Here is a 17,672-nt window from a genome sequence, read left to right as displayed (position 1 = left end):
TTTTACTGTGGCGTTGTGACTGACACTTGTATCGTCACTGTGTGCCGTAATAAGGCAGAGGCTCATGGTACTTCTCTGCATGCTTATCTTGCTAGAATATTTAAAGCATCACTAAGGATCTGAAAGTTGTTGCCCTTTTAAAAGGGTTGATAATGCAGCAGAGTTCTTGTATCACCTCTCTACCCAATGTCAGGAACTTGAAATGCTCATTAAGTTACCCTGCCCACACTATGGTGTTGCGAAGAGTTGCCTAATTATGGAATAAGCACAATGAAACTTGGTCTGACACTGTGTCAAAGAAGAATGGCAAAGTTGAGATACTTTGGGTTTCAATTCAGCTTGCTTGTCTTCAAGGATTATTTAATTAAGATTTAATAATTTGTATCCCAGATCAGTAAATATTTTGCCAGCAAGGTAATTTACCTTTGGAAAGTGGTTGGGTTTTGTTTTGTTTGGGCTTTTTTTCAAATTTTGAGAAGTTTTCCTTATGGTCCTATTTCTAGTTTTCAAAAGGTAGAAATACTAAAAATGCTTTCTGTGAACTTTGACTTGAGGGTTATTCCATTTTCACTGACAGGAATTAATTATCAATAATACGACATGATAATTGTTAGATAGTTCCCTTATCTGAAGTTTATTATGTAATTTCTTTTATAGGGGCTTTTTAATTATTTTTGCTTTTTTTGAAGGGAATAGGTTTTTTAATAACAAATAATGACTTCATATAAAGAAAGATTAGAAGTCTTGGTTTTATGGATGAAGCATGGATAACTTATAAACTCATACTTGATTTTTAAACTAATTCTAGCAAAGAATGCCAGCAATTGATGTGAGTCCTAAGGAAACCACTTGTCTTAAGACTATTTCATAGGTTTCTAATGCATTTTGCTATTGAAATGCTGAACTGCTTTTGGTTTCAGGGCTAGTGAATGATAATGAATATGAACTTTGATTCTAGCAAGAGGAAGTTCATATCTTCAGTGCTGCTGCCCTGCTTCTTCAATGACTAACATGCACATTACCTAATACAGTCCTTGAGTACATCTGTGTGTGATATATCTGCAAGTTGGTCTGCTTAAACAGCTTTTCTTTCTTTTTTTTTTTTTTTTTCTTTTTTTTCTGCACTGCATTTTTGCATTTGAAGAAAACCATCTTTTTTTAGTTGCTGGTTAGAGGGGTTGAGTTTTTGTTGGTGAGGGCTTTCATTTAGTTACCTTTGTGAAGGAGAGTCGGTTTTTAAGTCCTTTATTTTTGTGCTCACCTCATCCCCTGCCCCAGATCTCTCAGAAGGGTGAATTACGACTTCCCTCTCCAAAGCACTGGGAACAATCTCTTGGGACTCAGATACTCTCAAGGCACATCCTGCACTTGGATTTGAGTAGGGAGCCTCACTGCCTTCATTAGCATGGTTGTGTGAGATCTTTAGGTTTTGTGGTTTTTTCAAGTTTAAAAGTATGGTAACTTTATAGAATAACTAGCTGCTAGCTGTGTATTTGCTAGAGCAATGTCAGTACATTTTAATTTAAATGAACAGTTACTAGTTTGGAATTGTTCCATTTTAGGTTTCTGTGGTTTTAGTGAGCTGTTTTTAACCTGTGGTAACGTACACATTCATAGTATCATACATAAGACTCATGATGCAGTTTTTTGGTTTGCCAGTCTCATTTGGCACTTGAAGTTAATAATCAAGCGTTGCTTCTCCTTGGTCACTTGATGACTGTAAACAAGATCCTTGCTTACATGCCTGTGGAGTACAATGTTGAATTAGTCAAAAATATTTTATCTGAGATTAGGAGCAGAAGCCCTTCAGCATGTGGAACATGAGTAAAATTAAATCATCTGGTCCTTTCTTAGTTTGAGTTGATTGACACTGAGGCTTAATGTTCTGGTGAGTTTATGGTCCTACTGCCCTGGACAAAACTCTTGTCTGTCAGAGTTCAAAGTATGATTAACACAAGGAAATGTGGTGCAAGAATACAAGAAGCCAAGAGGTTTAGTTTCTTCTTAGAAGTAGTATTGTAACTCTGCAAAGTTACCAGTTACAGTTAATTTTAAAAATGTGTTTTACAACTGGCAAGTAGCAGCCTTTAATACCTGAGTGCTTTCTGAATAACTTTTTTCTCCTTAAACAGTCATGTAACACTCATGAACTAATATTTTTGTGTAATTGCAGTATTGAGCAAGTCTAATTACTAAGCAGTCACATGGTCTTACTGACCTCCTTTCTCCTGGCAGTCAGCCTACCTGTTCTAAAATCAGGAATGCTACGTAACATATGCCAGGGCTTTCCTCAGCTTGCTTCGTTTTTTTCTGTTCCTGTTTTGGGTGGTCTCACTGTTCCTTCTTTCAAGCTGTCGAAGAAATCAAGATGTGCTTCTGCTGAGATTTGCTTTTTCTAAATGATGAGTTTTCCAGTTCACAGAAAAAGGCTTGAAAGAGTGAGGTTATTTGAGGCAGTAAGAGGTGATAGAGAAATAGTTGAGGGAAATGCTAAATAACAATCCCTTTAACACTCCCCAAGTTTTGTCAATTGCCCTTAGACTTTTGGCACCAGAACTAGTGTGCATCTAATTGTATGAACAGAGTAGACAAAGAATGTGACTTACGTACTTTAAAGTAACCATTACCTACTTATGAAAAAATGTGTTTGTGTGTGCTCACAGACTTTGCCATATTAAGGAGAATGGGATCTCATGTTTAGCAGTATTACTTAGGAGAGGGTTTAATTTAGCCCTGGTTTTAGTACAGCCTGGCAATTGATCACAGTACCTAAAATGAAATGCAAACATACTGTTAGTTGCTGCATAAGGGTTTACTTTGGCTAATAATTACTTTTTTAGTTTGTTGTTTTTGAGGGTGCATGAATGGTTTTGATATGCCAGTTAAGACTGGTATGCAGTAATTGATTTTAAAAGATTTTGCCAAACCATGTAATGTATTTTTAAGTAATTCCTGAAGAGAACAACTTTCACTTCTAAAATAATAATAAAATTTGTTTTGGATATCAAATAGATTTTATGAAGTACTGATACATTCAACATCCTGGAAAGTTAGCTGCTGTTGTTATGGCAGGCAGTCCTATTGGTTTAGGAGAATTGGTTTTAAATTGTCATATCTGGAGTTCAGGCAGGCAAAATGTGTATGTTTTACTTCATTAATTTTGGTGACATGCTTGATATGTAAAACGGAGTGCACCAAAATAATTGACTTCCCTGATAAAAACATCCTTTTGTTTTCATAATGTAGATTTTTCATCCTGGGAGTGATTTGATTTTTGAAATATTTAACATCAATCCAACGTAATCTCTAAATAGAGACAAGGCTTTTGGTCTTTCAGCCGTAAAGCAAGTCATACATAAGATTTGGGTGTAACATTTATTTTTTATATATTCTGTAGATACTTGAGGGTTTCTTTCACAGGGCAGGTAGCCTGTTCTGAACTCCACTGCCATAGCCAGGGTGTATCAGGTCTGCGAGGGAGCTTCACTGTTCCTGTGCTGTGTTCTGGACATACCCGTCATACCTTGTAAGGAGGGGCTTTAGCTCTAATGCAGTGCACAGTTTGGAGCACTTTTGTCCAGCCAGCCCACTGAAATGAAGATCATTGATTTGTACATTTCTAAATCTGTTAGCAAAGAGCGGTAACTTTGTTTTTGGGACCCTAGAGTTCAGATGGGAATTCTGTGGTACTGGCTGTTAGACTGGAGAAACCAAACCCTCCAGTACCAAAGACCTAGGTTGCCCACCTGTCCTCTTCCTCAGAAAGCTTTGTCTACCCAAAAAGTGCCCACAGCTCAGTGATTCCCCTCTACAGTTCGTTGGGTTATATGATCTAGTCCTGTGATTTACAAAGTACGTCACTGAACTACACTGACGTGTGTCCTCATGCTTTTAATCCTGCAGTGCTAATGAAAAGGGTGGTTCCACCCTTCTGTGATAGCACACAGCCCTGTGGTGAACCAGGTTAGCTCATCAGTCTGTCCCAAAGAGATTAGTTACCAGTTTTGGTGGGATTAGCTCTGTGGCAGAGAGTACCAACAAAAAGGTTGCGGTAGTAGTAAAGAGTCAAGAGTGGGGAGGGAAGGGAAGGGGCCATTTCTTCCAGTGTCAGTAAGGGTTTGTTCCAGATTAAAGTGGCCATATAGCTGCCCTGCATTGCTTGTGTGTGTAGTAACTACCAAGTTTTTTTTAAGATTATTATTGGTTTCTTCTGTGGCTTGCTGTTTGTTGGCACCCTTTGAAATTATATTGTTGAAAGCTACATTGGCCTTTTTAACTGTGTTAGGGGAAAGGCCTGATTTTTTTTTTTTTTTTTGTAAGACTGTCAGAATGTGAGAAATAACTGTCCAAGAAATTACACTATGCTTGTTTGCATAGTTTGGGGTATGATCTTGTATCTCCAGATTCTGTAATGTAACTATTATGCAACTGGACAAGAAGTCTGCACTGACTGGTCAGGAGAGAACAAGTGGAAATCCAGTTTTATGCAAAGTGTTCAGTAAGTAGTTTTTACCAAGTAGCAGTTATTACAGGTTAGAAACATTCTAGTCAGCATGTATGCAACTTGCTTTTTGACTGCAAGCTTGCTCTTGAAGAAATCTAGTTCCTCAGGTTAAGACATTTTGAGGTTTTAGAGACCTGGTTTTACTTGCTCACCTCCGTGTTTGAGGATATCTAGAGAAGGTCTGTGTAGTGTTCTTGATATGTCAGAGTAGCATGTGGACTTCGAGGTTGAGTATCAAGGGACAACTGCAGTCTTGAAACAGCTCTGTAGGATTATTTTAATCTTCTTTCTTCTCAAAACAGAAATCTGTTTTGGTTTTATTTTGCCTAAGTATCAATAGATCACATTATTTTAGCAGGGGAAGGTAATGGGTCTGCAATTTGTGGTGTTACCTCCTCTGGTCATAGAAGGAGAGGGTGATAACCCCCAACAAACACCATCGGTGATGAATGTGAAAGCAAGTTTTTTCAAGTAATCAAGAATACAGATTTCCACACCCCCCCCCCACCCTTGGATCAGTATGTAGCTGTCTCAATGAATTCTGCATCAGTTCTTCAAAGCAAATTATTTTATGCATTATAATCCTATTTTGGTTATTTTCATGCAATGAAGTATGTTTTTCTCCAGTTTATGAAAATGTTTTTGTTCCTACCGATGGAAGCTTCTCTTTAGACACTTTTCATTCTGCAAATATTGCAGAAAAAGCTGTTCATCATTATACTACCTGAACCTTTTGGTTTCTGACAGTTTGTCTTCAGAATGCAAGCCTTTCTTTTCAAGGCAGGTGATTCCTTTCTGTACCCTCTCAATGCCTGACAGGTTTTCAGGTCAGTTGTATAACTCATGGTAGAAGGAAGGTCAAGCTGCCTGTGAAGTCAGCCATTTTTCCAATGTGGAAGTTACACTTGAGTCTGCAGTGTATTAATGTGTATATTGAAATAAACTCTGTTCTAGGGAATTTTGTGACCTTCCCATAGTGACCTAAAAAGGCAAAAATAAGCTTGAAGCATGCTTCTGTTGTGTAAGTAGTGTGGGAGTATGTGGCTTTGTATTCTATAGGCTTAGTAATTTGCATATCACATTTTATCTGGTTTAATAGCCATGCCTATGATTACTTCTAGGAAAGGACTGGATTTGGTTATCGGCTTAAGAACTTCATGGTATTTTGGTGTAATACATTTTATTTACATTTTTCAGAACCCTAATTTAAATGTGGGGCAATGTTTATGTGCTTCTGTATGCTGTCTTTGGAGTCCTTTGCAATCTAGGTCAACAGGTGAACTATAATTGCAATGTTCCTCTAACACCAAAGCCTCCACTTATTTTTCAGGTCACCATTAAGCGTTTGTTTTCACTGTTTCGGAGTTCTGTGCATGTAAAAGTTTGTTTATATAGGAATAAAACTTTAGTGGAGGTGAAGGATAGACTGGAAAGGCTTGGGGAAAACAGGTCTATATTGCAGTGTTAGGTCTATATTGCAGTGTTCTGTTTCAGTGTATAAAAGGAGGCAGCTATGGCAAAAGTCTGCATGTATAGCTATACTTCTGTGTCAGTTATGAATCTAAGAGCCTATCCATTACTAATAGTGAGATATTATTAAAAATTAACACATGAGCTTTGTTAGCTTTAGTTTTGAGAGTAGCTGAGCTGCTGTGAACAGGGATTTTTAATGCACGCATTTTTCCTTAAATGTTGTGCTTTGCTAATTTTTTTTCTTTTTTAATGCATTAATATTTAAAAGTTCTGAAAGTCTACATTGGTAAAACTGGTTAGGAAATAAGAATTTGCTAATGCTCGGTGTTTCAGAAGTAATTTCAGGTGCCAAATTGTTGCTTATGATCTCTCTGAAAATTGCTAACTCAACAAGTTCCATTCAATAGTGTGGAACCTGTTCAGAGTATCAGAGATGTATTTCTTTTAGCTGAACATTGGTCAGGAAGTGTCCTGCAAGCCTAGTTTCAGTGTTGCCAAGCATGTGATGTTGTGTACACCTAAGCTTTTGTTTCACATTGCTTACTCCTGCAACTAAACTAGATAAATTTTCTGGGCCTGCATTTGAAACTTTATCTCAGTGTTTGATTTGTAGAAAGACATTTCCATTCCTGTTCAGTCACATGTATTCCTTTTTTAGTAAGCTTGATTCCTTTCCGAACACAGACTCCTATCCTTTTAAAAGGAAAACCAGAAACATTGGGAAAAAAACAACCTGTTTAAGCTCAAATGGGGAAGTAGTGAAGGATGAATGCGTGTTGTGACTGATTCCTCAGTGATGCAGATGATGTATCTACAACAAAAGCTATTTAGGAAAAACTGCTGTAAGGAAAACTTGTATTTTTCAATCTGTTCTCTGTCCAAAGTGTGGATGATCTAGGAAATGCTTTACTTTCTATAGTAAGGGAACTGGAGTTCAGCACTTGCGGTTTTAATTATTTCTTAATGACAACACTCTACCTTGTCAGTGATGGGTAAACTGTGCTGCAGTTGAGGAGAGGGGCAAAATAATGACTGAAAGAACAGAAATTCTAGGGCATCCTTGATCAGATCAGTAAATAAATGGGTAACTCCAAGTCGGTTGTTTGTTACTTCATGCCTTGTATGGTTCGTAAAACAGTAACAATTTTGCACTGCAGTAAAGATACAAAACACTGTTGCAAGCTTTATCACAGGTTTGCAGTTCTGAAGTACTGGAGAAGTGACAGAATTGTGAGACTCCATTTTATAGGGACACTGGCATTTAAATGACTTATTTTGTTTTCATTTCATTGGATTAATTGAAGAGTGGAGTGAAATTTTTCTTTCCTATGTACTCTTGTGGGTTTACTGAGTTGAGCTTTTTTGTCTGTAAAATCTGTGGCTTTTTTTCCCCCATCCTATTCTTCATGTTTCACATTCTTAAGAATAAACAAACTCATTTTTCCTAGGAGTCTTAAAGCAGAAAAAGAGAACAATGCAGCTTTTAGCAGAGATTGCCTACTATTGTTTCCCTTATTTTCCCCTCTTGTAGGAGAGGCATGACTCTACATCTGTAAAACTGAAACATGCATTGAAAATAAAATATTCTATGAGTAGTTTTTGCCATCCATCTTTTAGAAGGGTCTTTGGAGAGGGAGGAGTTTGCATTTTGGTTTTGTTCTTTGTTTTCATAACTCTTGCTACTAGTGAGTTCAAGAAGTTGAAACTATCTAAGTCTTAATGAGGGTGATCAAGCAAAGGATGTAATATGGATTTTTTTGTTTTATTTGGGTTGCCTAGTGATAATGCCTGTGAGCTTCTGTCATTTTTCAGTAGATGAGAAGCTTAGTAAGATCTAGTTAACTGCACTTTGTATTTCTTTCTAAGGTATCCCAAATCCTGTGAATGGTTCTTTAAAGGACTTATTAAGAGTGACTCTTTCATTTTCTCCTGCACAGTCTTTACCTGGTACTGTCTGGAAACATCTAATGTGTAGTTTCTTTCTGTCACTTTATGACAAAGGAAGAAGTTGTAAATGGCTATGATATTGATGGTTCAGTTTTAATTAAGGTATATTTTCCTTTTGTTTTTCAAGGCTTTCATAATCTGAGGCGATGTGTATAAGGATTAGTTTTGGTCATAGAGTTAGGATGATTTTTCAGTGAGCAGGGCTTCTTTATTTAATTGAAATTTCTGTAAGCTAGTTGCCAATAAATTCACTGGTGAGAAGTACTCAAAGTACTTTCAGCAGTGGTGTTTTTCTTCTCAGCCATTAAGAAAATCCTGGGTTTGTGGGGGTAGCGTAGATTTTCCTATTTTTGCATTTTAGATTTATGGCTTTCTGCGTGATTTCAGATACAACTCCACCAACCTCTCTTTTTCAGTGCCAACTTAGAAACGTGTTAGTTTGCCAAAGAAAAGCTGCTCTGAAAGTTTTAACTCCAGATCTTTACTACTTCCATGAGAGACAGCACAACAGAGCTTGTGGTTTTGGTGATGGAGGTCATGCTTTCAAGCTAAGTGTTGCTGATGATCAGCTGTAGTTCTTGCAGCAGGCTTTCTGATTTTTTTGTCATAATCCTATGTTTTTGTTTTTTTTTCTTCTACTAGTCCATCTTTCAGAATTCTATTTTTGAAGTTCCTGCTCTGCTCCAGTGCAATGGTAAGGCAAAAATAATTTTTAGGTTTGGTGCTTATCTTGTTGACCTGTTCTTTTTGAAGAACAAGAGATTTGCAGGAGTAATTCTCTCATTATGGATGATTTGTTCCCAAGTGACAGCGTGAGGTGAATTCCAAAAACTTTTTCCACTCACAGCACTATATTTTCATATTCTAGTATTTTTCCTGTTGAACCTGGAAGTTTTCAGAAGGCTTAGGGTAAAGTTGTGGAGAGCTTTGCTGTGTATGCTTTGGTTTTCTGCTTTCATAGTATGAGTTGTATCTGAATCTTTCTGTTAAGAGAAGTTTGAATTGGAATGTAGTATGTGGTAATGCACAGCTTACCTTTTGTTGGAATCAGTTATCTTTTACTTGGAAACATTAGTCTCTTGTGCTTGCCTCTTAAGTTTTATCTTGATTTTGAACTTGAGGCTTCCATAAATTGATCAGAAGTACCCGTGCACAAGTCAGCGTGGTAGATGCTTAGAACCTTGCAGGCTTATTTCTACAGAGATAATATTTATTTTCTTCATCAAGATATTAGTTCAATGAATAGTTGCACTGGTGATCTTTTTTTTTCCTTTGTCATAAGGTTAATGGTCATTAACAGCAAACTGAGAATTAAGCGACTGCCAACATTACTCCATGAACTCGTGTGGTACCTCTCTCTGTCCCCACTCCACCGTCCACGCAGTGTTAAATGGGGTTAAAAAACCTATTAGCTATACCTGTCACCCACAAGGCTTTTTTTTTTTTTTCCTTTATGCAGGTTTAATGTTACTTAGACCCGTAATTTTGTGCCGGGGAGGCAGCACTGCGTCGCAGGCTTGTGCTGGAGCTGCCTGCCAGCTGCTGGCTCCTGGCAGGGGACACCTTGTTCAGGGGCCGCTCTTCATTCTGTCACCTTCCTCTCCCATTATTTTTATCGGCTCCTCCGGTTTTGAACCCGGGCTCGGTACTTTTTGAACTCCGAGCAGGTATTAGGTTTCACTTAACCTTTAGCAGCCAGCACTTCTAAATGCAACACGGAGGAGCGGAACCGACCCGCAGCTGGTACATGCTGGGAACCTTTCTCCCTCCCGGGGAAGAGTGAGGTTCGGCCGCGGTACGGAAATCCTCTCTGGGCGGCTCCGAAAGGAAGGAGGAATTGGGCTCCAACTCCAAGGGTTGCATGTAACTGGAAAAGTAGGTCATTGTGGCAGGGAGTAGTCCAAACAGCGCCCGGTTGCTGCAGCAACGACCTACTTTAGGAAACTATTTTTGTTGATTCATATTGAGATGTTCTTCTTACAAACGCTATAAGGAAATGATCAGGTTATGCATGAAAACTGCCGACTTCGTAGGCTCCCTCCACCCCTCTTCTTCCCCCTCTTTTTTCTTAATCTTTTAAAAATTTACTTTATTTTTATTTAATGGAGGTTAAAACCAAATTATGTTCGTTTTTCATCAGTTTGACCTCCAGTGAGGGGGAGCATCTTGCTTGAAGGTTCAGCACAACAATAATACTTACCAGTGGTTCAGAGCCTACAAATGCTCCCCTATCGTTTTTGTCTAATAATAATAGAAACACAGTTTCTAAACTCCGGATTTGTATCTTCTTTCTTAGAAGTACCTTTTTTTCTGGAATGCCAACAGTTTGTCTAGGTATTAAATTGCTCTTATTTCCATTGTTTTGTCTCTAGCAAATTTTATCCAATGTTCAGAAAGGTGGATCAGTGCCCCCACTTCTTATTTTTATTTATTTATTTTCTTTAAATGGGCAGGGTTCCTATCTGCATGATCTGTGTTGCAATCAGTTCTGATTCTGGCACAAGCAAACTGGAAAAAAGGAAGAGATCCTTAGGGTAGGATGATGTTTTCCAGTTGTCTACTTTTATTAATTTTAATAGGCAAAGTAGTACAAAGCTGTGATGTCTGTTCACAGAATTTAGTAATTCATTCCCATCTTCTGAAAGGAAGGGAAAGACAGGGAAAACAATAAAAATGCAGAATTACAGTTGCTGTAGTAAAGGTTTAATTCTTCATAAAATAATTTTTCATCTAAACTGCTTCCAGTTCTACAGAGATGATTGACAATGAACTTTAGTTATTAGAATGTTCCACTTCACTGTACTATGTAGCTTTTCAACATTAATTTAGTTCAAGTGAGATACTTTGTTGGTCCTGACCTTCATTTGGATTTTTTTCATGTATTATGTCTTGAGCTGTATTTCAGTGTTGTTTACCAGAGCTTACCTTACTGACCTCAGTGCATTTTTTCATTAGCTTTAGACTTTGAGATAGAAGGCCTCTCTCTGCAGCATGAAGTGAAAGATGACCTCCATCACTCTACTTTTATGTTAAAGAAAGTTTGGGACCAAGTGAAGATTTTCTGATTTATGCAGCTTAATAAACAAAGCTTTGTTTCAGTTACTTGTATCTTATCATGACTCAAAATCTTGGACCCATTTTATTGATGCTTACATTATATTCAGATGTAAATGACTAATTTAATGTTTGAAAGACCAGTTCAGAAAATTTTGGCCTTCCTATAGAATGATAGAATGGTTTGGGTTGAAAGGGACCTTAATGCTCATCTAGTTACAACCCTCTTAATTCATGAGAGTAGGTAGCCATGGGAAGTGAGTATAATGCTGGATGTCAGACCTCTGTAAGACAAGAGCCAAAGATATGATATCTAGTCAGTTTTAATTAAAATTTTCAGTAATAGCCTGAGGTTTGGGTGTTGAGGGTTTTGGTTTTTTTTTCTTTTCCTATTTTCCAAACTTTATGCCAGCTTCTATGCTTACTAGTAGATTTCAGCTCTGTCCTTAATCCTCATTTGTTAGTTTAATGGATTTTTCAGATATGGGAAGCCACTGGTGATAGAATTATACCTTAAGGACTTGCAGTTTCTACTGTGTATGTAGTTGAGAAATATATTTGTTTCACACAGCGTTTCATTTCTGGGAAACTTATAGCTGTGCAAAATCTTATTAGCAGTAATTATAACCTTTAAAAGGTCACTTTAATGTAAGAAAAGTTAAGGGGTTTTGTTGAAGAAAATGAGGCAGCATAAAATTTGTCCTTCAGAATCAGATTGCAAGACAATCTTGTTATAGTACTCTTATCATGCTTGCTCTTTTGAAATGAGCCATAGCTGTGACTTTCTTGTGGACAGCTTAGATTACCAAAAATAACATGGCTGAACTATTTTATAAGGCAGGCCAGCTCTGGTTTAATTACATCAAGCCTTATGAGCGGCTCATTTAAATAAGAGAACTTAAATATGTGAGAATAAGGAGGTTTTAGTTATTTAAGTGTGAGTATGTCTGTATTCTCAAGTAACTCAGTTTTGTAATTTGCTTCTAGGTCCAGTTTCCCCAGCTGTCCCCACTGCAAAGACATTTGTTTGCTTTTGAGTTTTCCTTTATGGGTCCAACTAGTTTCCCTTTTGAAAGCGTAGGTGCAAAGAATTAAAGTCAAATAATAAGAACTTGGATTTATCAGATCGGAATTAGAGGATTAGAGAAAAATAAACACAGAATACATACATTAAAGAACAGAAGATATTGGGAGGGAGATTTAGGAAGCTGTGAGCCTGATAGTCTCATATCAGCAGAAGACTGACCTTTGTAACAAGCAAGTAATTTGAGATGCCTGCTGGTAGTTATATGGGAATAGTTTAGATGAATAATAGGTGCCCTTTAAACGTGAAGTTAAGATCCAGATTTTTACAGAAGATAAATAGAGTATTTGATGTGACGCATGGCTCACAGAATAGAAGCCAGATACAGATTGCTGTTTGGGAGATTGTTAATTTATTTTGAATAGGACAAATTTTGTATTTCTTTCCTTTGGGGAATGCTAACCTTGAAAAGATAATTCAGTTGGAAGGAAATTAATGATGAGTTATATGTAAGGAAATGCTAGCTTTGTGTCCAGAGTGAGCTAAGTTAGACTCAAATGACTTTTTTCTTTTAAATGATGCAGTACTGCTTGCTGTAGTTAGTATTCTAGCCCCACTCTGTATGTGAAATGGTCTTTACTACTTAGCTTCAAAGAAGATGTATCCTAAAGGACTAATTTTAGAAGATATTAAATTTCAAATATTGCTTTCTCATAAAACCCCTTCACTCATCCTTTTTCAAAGAGCTGAATTTGGTTTTGTTTGCTGTCTTTTACAGCACTTAGGAATGTTTCAGCTGTATATGGGCTTGGGTATATTTTGCCTTATTTCTCCATCACAGTCTGCTTTGGCTTGAAGATTACAAGAGTAGGAAATATCAGAAGAATAGAGCCAAGTGACGCACTTCAAGGTCTATGTTTTGTTTTATTTTTGTGTGTGGATCAGCTCTTACTAAGTTATGAAAGATACTGAAGTCCTAAATTGTGCTCTTAAAGCTGTTTTTTTTCTCTACTGACTGTTGAGCCAACCCTGCAGGAGATTAGTTAGCTCCCACAGCCACTTCACTTCAGTATCTAGAGTCGAATAACATGAATAACTTTTTCTTGCTCCAGTGTTATATGCCTGAAGAACAATTCCTCTGTGATGTGTTATTGTATACCTTTTGAGGATGTGGAAGTTGTGTGTGGTATTCGCTGAAGCAGTGTAATGTTGTAAGGCATGTCTCTGTGACCTTGATTTGGTAATAGGAAAATATTACTATGGCTTGCAGCCAAAGGATGCTGTGGAGTGTACATAACACTTAAATCCTGTCTGAGCTTAATCTTCTTAGAGTTTCATAAGAATATACTGCTCACGCTAAGACACATTGGTTGGCAATCAAACAGGAAAATACACTGGTAAAATACTAAATTTAAGATACTTCTTAGTGTCTCATGCTTTGTTTCAGTATTAGGTGAAATCCACCTTGTGATTTCTGTAGAAGAGAAGCCAGTATGAGGAATATATTTGCCTAAATGATACTGGACTTTCATAGTGCCCTAACTATATATATGGCAAAATAGCAGATATATATGAAAGAATGGCTCACTACCTCTCTTCCTGTGAAGAGAAATAAATGTTGTATAACTATTAGTACAGTCAGGGTCTAATCCTGTAAACTATACTCAAATGTAAATTAAATACATTTAATTAAAATTTTATTTAAGATTTCTTTAAAAAAAGTGATTGATGCTCAGTGGTATGTAATATTCCTTCTTTTTATTAAACCCAGCTTTACTAAACCATGGGAGATGAAGGAGGAAGATCTGATAGGAACATTGGAAAAAAAAATTGAATGGGAAAATAAAACTGGCAGACTTTAGGCTACGTGATCATTCTGATAGACAAAGCCTGGGTGGTGACCAAATATCCATAACGACATGAGTCTTTTGTATGACAGTGCTTTCCTTTCACTGGGGAGATTGTAATCAATGGCTTGGCATAGGAACCACTGAGTAGACAGAAGGTATTTAAAAAGTTTGGTTAAACAAAAGTTTCAATGGATTGTTGGAAGTTGACCAGTCATAGGTAAAAACAGTAATTAAATTTAGGAATGAAATAAGTATTAACACTGTTCTTTTTCACTCAACTTTTTCAACTTATTCAGAATGAGGAAGCCTGCCTAGATTCCTTTATTTTCTGTGGTGCTGGCTGTGCACTCCAGCACTCCTGCCCTGCCTAACATTCTAAATCTGGATCCATTCAGAAACTGAACTGAAGTGGAAGTTTCTTGATTCTTAATGGATTAGCACCACCATTTTCAGATTTGAATAACTCCTGAAAGAGAAGCCATTGGATTTAAAGTTCCCTCAATTCCCAGCAACTGTACGCTCATTTAGTGCTGGCAAGGATGGTTCTGTGATTATGGTTTCTGGATGTTTATTACTCCTGAAAATAACCCCAAATGAGACTAATGGAAGCCTCAAACAGTGAGTCTGTAAGTACCCTTCTTGTTAAGTCTCCTTCTAAATAAAAGTGCTACATTTTTACTGACTGCTGTGGAGTTCTTCCCAGGAGAAATTCCTTAGTCATATTAACACTCCAGACCCAGGAAGTCTGCAGGATATAGTCCTTGGTTTTGCTAATTTTGTTAATGGTTAACTGTGTTAACAATAAGTTATTTAACTTTTTTAATTTGTGCCTTGGTGGCATAGCAGCTATAATTTTGATCTGTATTACGTGAACCAGTTTCTGGCAGTCACTCTGAAGATGCAGGGGGCAGGACATTTAGTTTAGATTCCGGAACCCAAGCAGACTTTGCATCATTGGCAGTAGGGGAGGTTGTGGAATTTCTTGGAGCTAAGATGTTTGCCTTTTAAAGAATATGTTCTTCAGAATTTCATGAAAATTTGGACTCTCACAATTAGATGACTATGAGCAAAATGGTGTCATTCACTCCTAAGAACATTGCTTGAACAAGGCATGCTTTGCATGTGCATCTTCTCTGTGTTACAATAAATTTCCTCAGCCTTCCTCCATCACCTCAGTCATGCATGTACCTTGCACACTTTGCTGCTGTGAAATTAATAGTGAACTTTCCCTGCTTTTCATTTCTACAAGGGAAGATGAAGCCCAGATGAAGAAACCTGAATGCACTAATCTGATAGAGAAAAAAAAACAACCCATCTTTTTTGTGACTTTTTAATGAATTCTTGTCATGTAGTCTTTATTCAATGTTCAAAAGAAAGTGTTTTCTCATTGACTGTTATATTGAGGGGAAAAAGTTGTTTTAGACTGCAAGCTCAGAAACAGGAGTTATTACTGTAGGGAGAGACTTGAATGCTCCTGATTGCCACACTTTGGGGTAAAGGGTAATAGAGTTCAGCCTGGTAGCTCTTGCTTCATAGCTGCTATGGTGAAACTTTGCTTCAAGAGCTCATGCACTGAAAAGAAACTACTTTTTATGAAACGGAGTTTTCATATTTGTTCTGAGTTCACAGACTAATTCACCATTATTTTAATTTGTGTTCTATTGTGAAAGGAACACTTTTGTGTGCATTTTGGTGTATCTGTTTAGAGAGAAAGCTGAAGTAATTTTGTCTGTCCTAGAATGCTGCTTTTAATTGTTTACATGTCTGCACTGAGCAAAACACCTGCATGTTACTGTGATGCAGCAAGTGCCCTTGCATAGCATTAGAATAATTTTGAACTATTTACACTTGCAAACAAATGTTACCACTCAGAGAGATACCTTGGAAACTAAAAACTCTTCCAGGTGCCATAGTAATTCACTGTGACAGTGCATTGATTACTGAGAATTATTATTTTATTATTATTCTGCTAATACGGTTAATACTTGGAGTCTGCATGTGGTGAATATGTTATTACTTCTCCTCTACAAACAGATGCAAGTTACAGATGAAACACTATTTGCTGGTGCAGGAGAAAAATGTATTACAATGCCATGCCAATTTTGGAGAATGTGCAGGAAATCGAAGTTGTCCCAGGGACTTGGTATAATTAAACCATTCCCTGTCACAAGACTTATTCACACAAGCATCTGTTAACACATTAAATAAATGCAGAAGTTCTGAAAGATAGAATTTTCCTTCCTTAAGTTCCTTAAATAAAAGGTAATTTGTATCTGGATGTTAGCTGGACATTAGCTAGATGTTAGCTTAGGTCCATTTAACTATAGCAAAGTTGCAGAACTTCTGAAAGTTTTAAGGTACTTGTATGAATTGGTAAAAAGTCTGGTTATGACAAGAAGTTGATTCAATTGTTAGGTTTTTGATTCCATTGTTAGGTTTCTTGGTGTAGGGGTTGTATCTAAAAGCAGTGATTTAAGGTTCATTTTTAACTGAGCAAGGCTCACTGCAGGGGGCATGGGACTAGATAACCTTTAAAGGTCCCCTCTAACCTGAACTATTATTTTGTAGATCTGTGTAGACTTTTGTTAGACAAAGTTTATTAGCATTTAATGAGAAAATACCTTTAGATACTGTATAGCATAAGTATAGTTGGTGAAAGCAAAATAGATTATTAATTATTTGCAGCCTGTTCTGTTAAAATGCATTTGGTCCAAATGAACCATTCATATACACTTAATTACTGCACCCTTATTCCGAGTAACCAGTTGTAAGCTGAATCTGTGTTCTGGAAGTCAAAAGCAGTATTCACTTACATTGCTGTTACTACAGATATCATCAGGTCTCTAGGGTTTAATTTGACCTATTATTTTTGAACAATATGTTTTCAGAGAGTCTTGCAACACAAGCTGTGGTTTAGCTGTTTTTCATCTGTCCTGTTTTTGTTAGGGGAGGGAGGGTGCGTGTCCCCTGCCCACTCTCCTGCTCCCTTCCTACCTCCATTTAACAATCTGAGTCTACACAATTATGTTTGTTAAATAAATGGAAGAGTTTTATGGAGATTGAAATGCTGGAGTGCGATGAGAGGATTTTGGCAACCAGCAAAATAGTGATTAAGCAGTATTAAGGGCAAGTTTAGGGATCTTGGATGTGAGTTGGAGACTGGGTCAGCGCGTGTAATCTTCTAGCATAGGATTTTTGCCAAGTCCAGACTAAAAGTTGTGTGAAATATCTGAAATACAAATAGAAACAATCCTAACAGTTTCATGACAGATTTTTAATTTGGATAGTTTGAGCATTTTAGGTCAACAGTTTCTCTTCACACCCTTTCCCTATATTCTCTGATATGAAGCTTAAAAACCAAAGCAAACTACCACAACAGCAAAACCTCATTAAGCCAAAGCAAGAAAAAAATATTCTTTCCTGAACTGTTCCAAAGGTATCCAGGGCACTACTGCAATTTGTCTTCATAGTGATTTGTGAAGTGCCCATGCTCTTTGAAAGCAAGATTCACGTGGAGAAGATTAATTATAAGGTTTATCATTCCAGGTTTCAGGAAAAGAGATAAAATAAAGGTGTACTTTTCAAGGTCCAACTGGAAGTGACTTTGGCCTGGGAACATGGAGCCCAAGTTCTCTCTGATAGAAGCGTGGGTGATTCTCATTTGATTCTTAAAACATCTCTTGAATGGTTTCTAACTAAATGAGTGTGAAGTAATTTCTTTTCTTACTTCAAGGTCTTGCTTCAAAACAAAATCCATCAAACCGAGAGAAGTAGGCATTTTTGGTTTGTTCCAGTCATAAATCATAAGCATAGTTGCCAG

At 37.1% G+C, this 17,672-nt stretch overlaps 1 protein-coding gene across 1 annotated transcript in view; it reads left to right on the top strand.

The window, feature by feature from the left end:
- Positions 1–17,672, top strand: part of CRY1 (cryptochrome circadian regulator 1) — a 37,947-nt gene that overhangs the window by 927 nt on the left and 19,348 nt on the right. The window lies entirely within an intron of this gene.

Source organism: Calypte anna, chromosome 1 (genome assembly GCF_003957555.1).
Source record: "Calypte anna isolate BGI_N300 chromosome 1, bCalAnn1_v1.p, whole genome shotgun sequence".
In the NCBI taxonomy this organism is placed as follows: domain Eukaryota; kingdom Metazoa; phylum Chordata; class Aves; order Apodiformes; family Trochilidae; genus Calypte; species Calypte anna.
The sequence above is the reverse complement of the archived record's forward strand: the minus strand, read 5'-3'. Positions and strand labels throughout refer to the sequence as shown.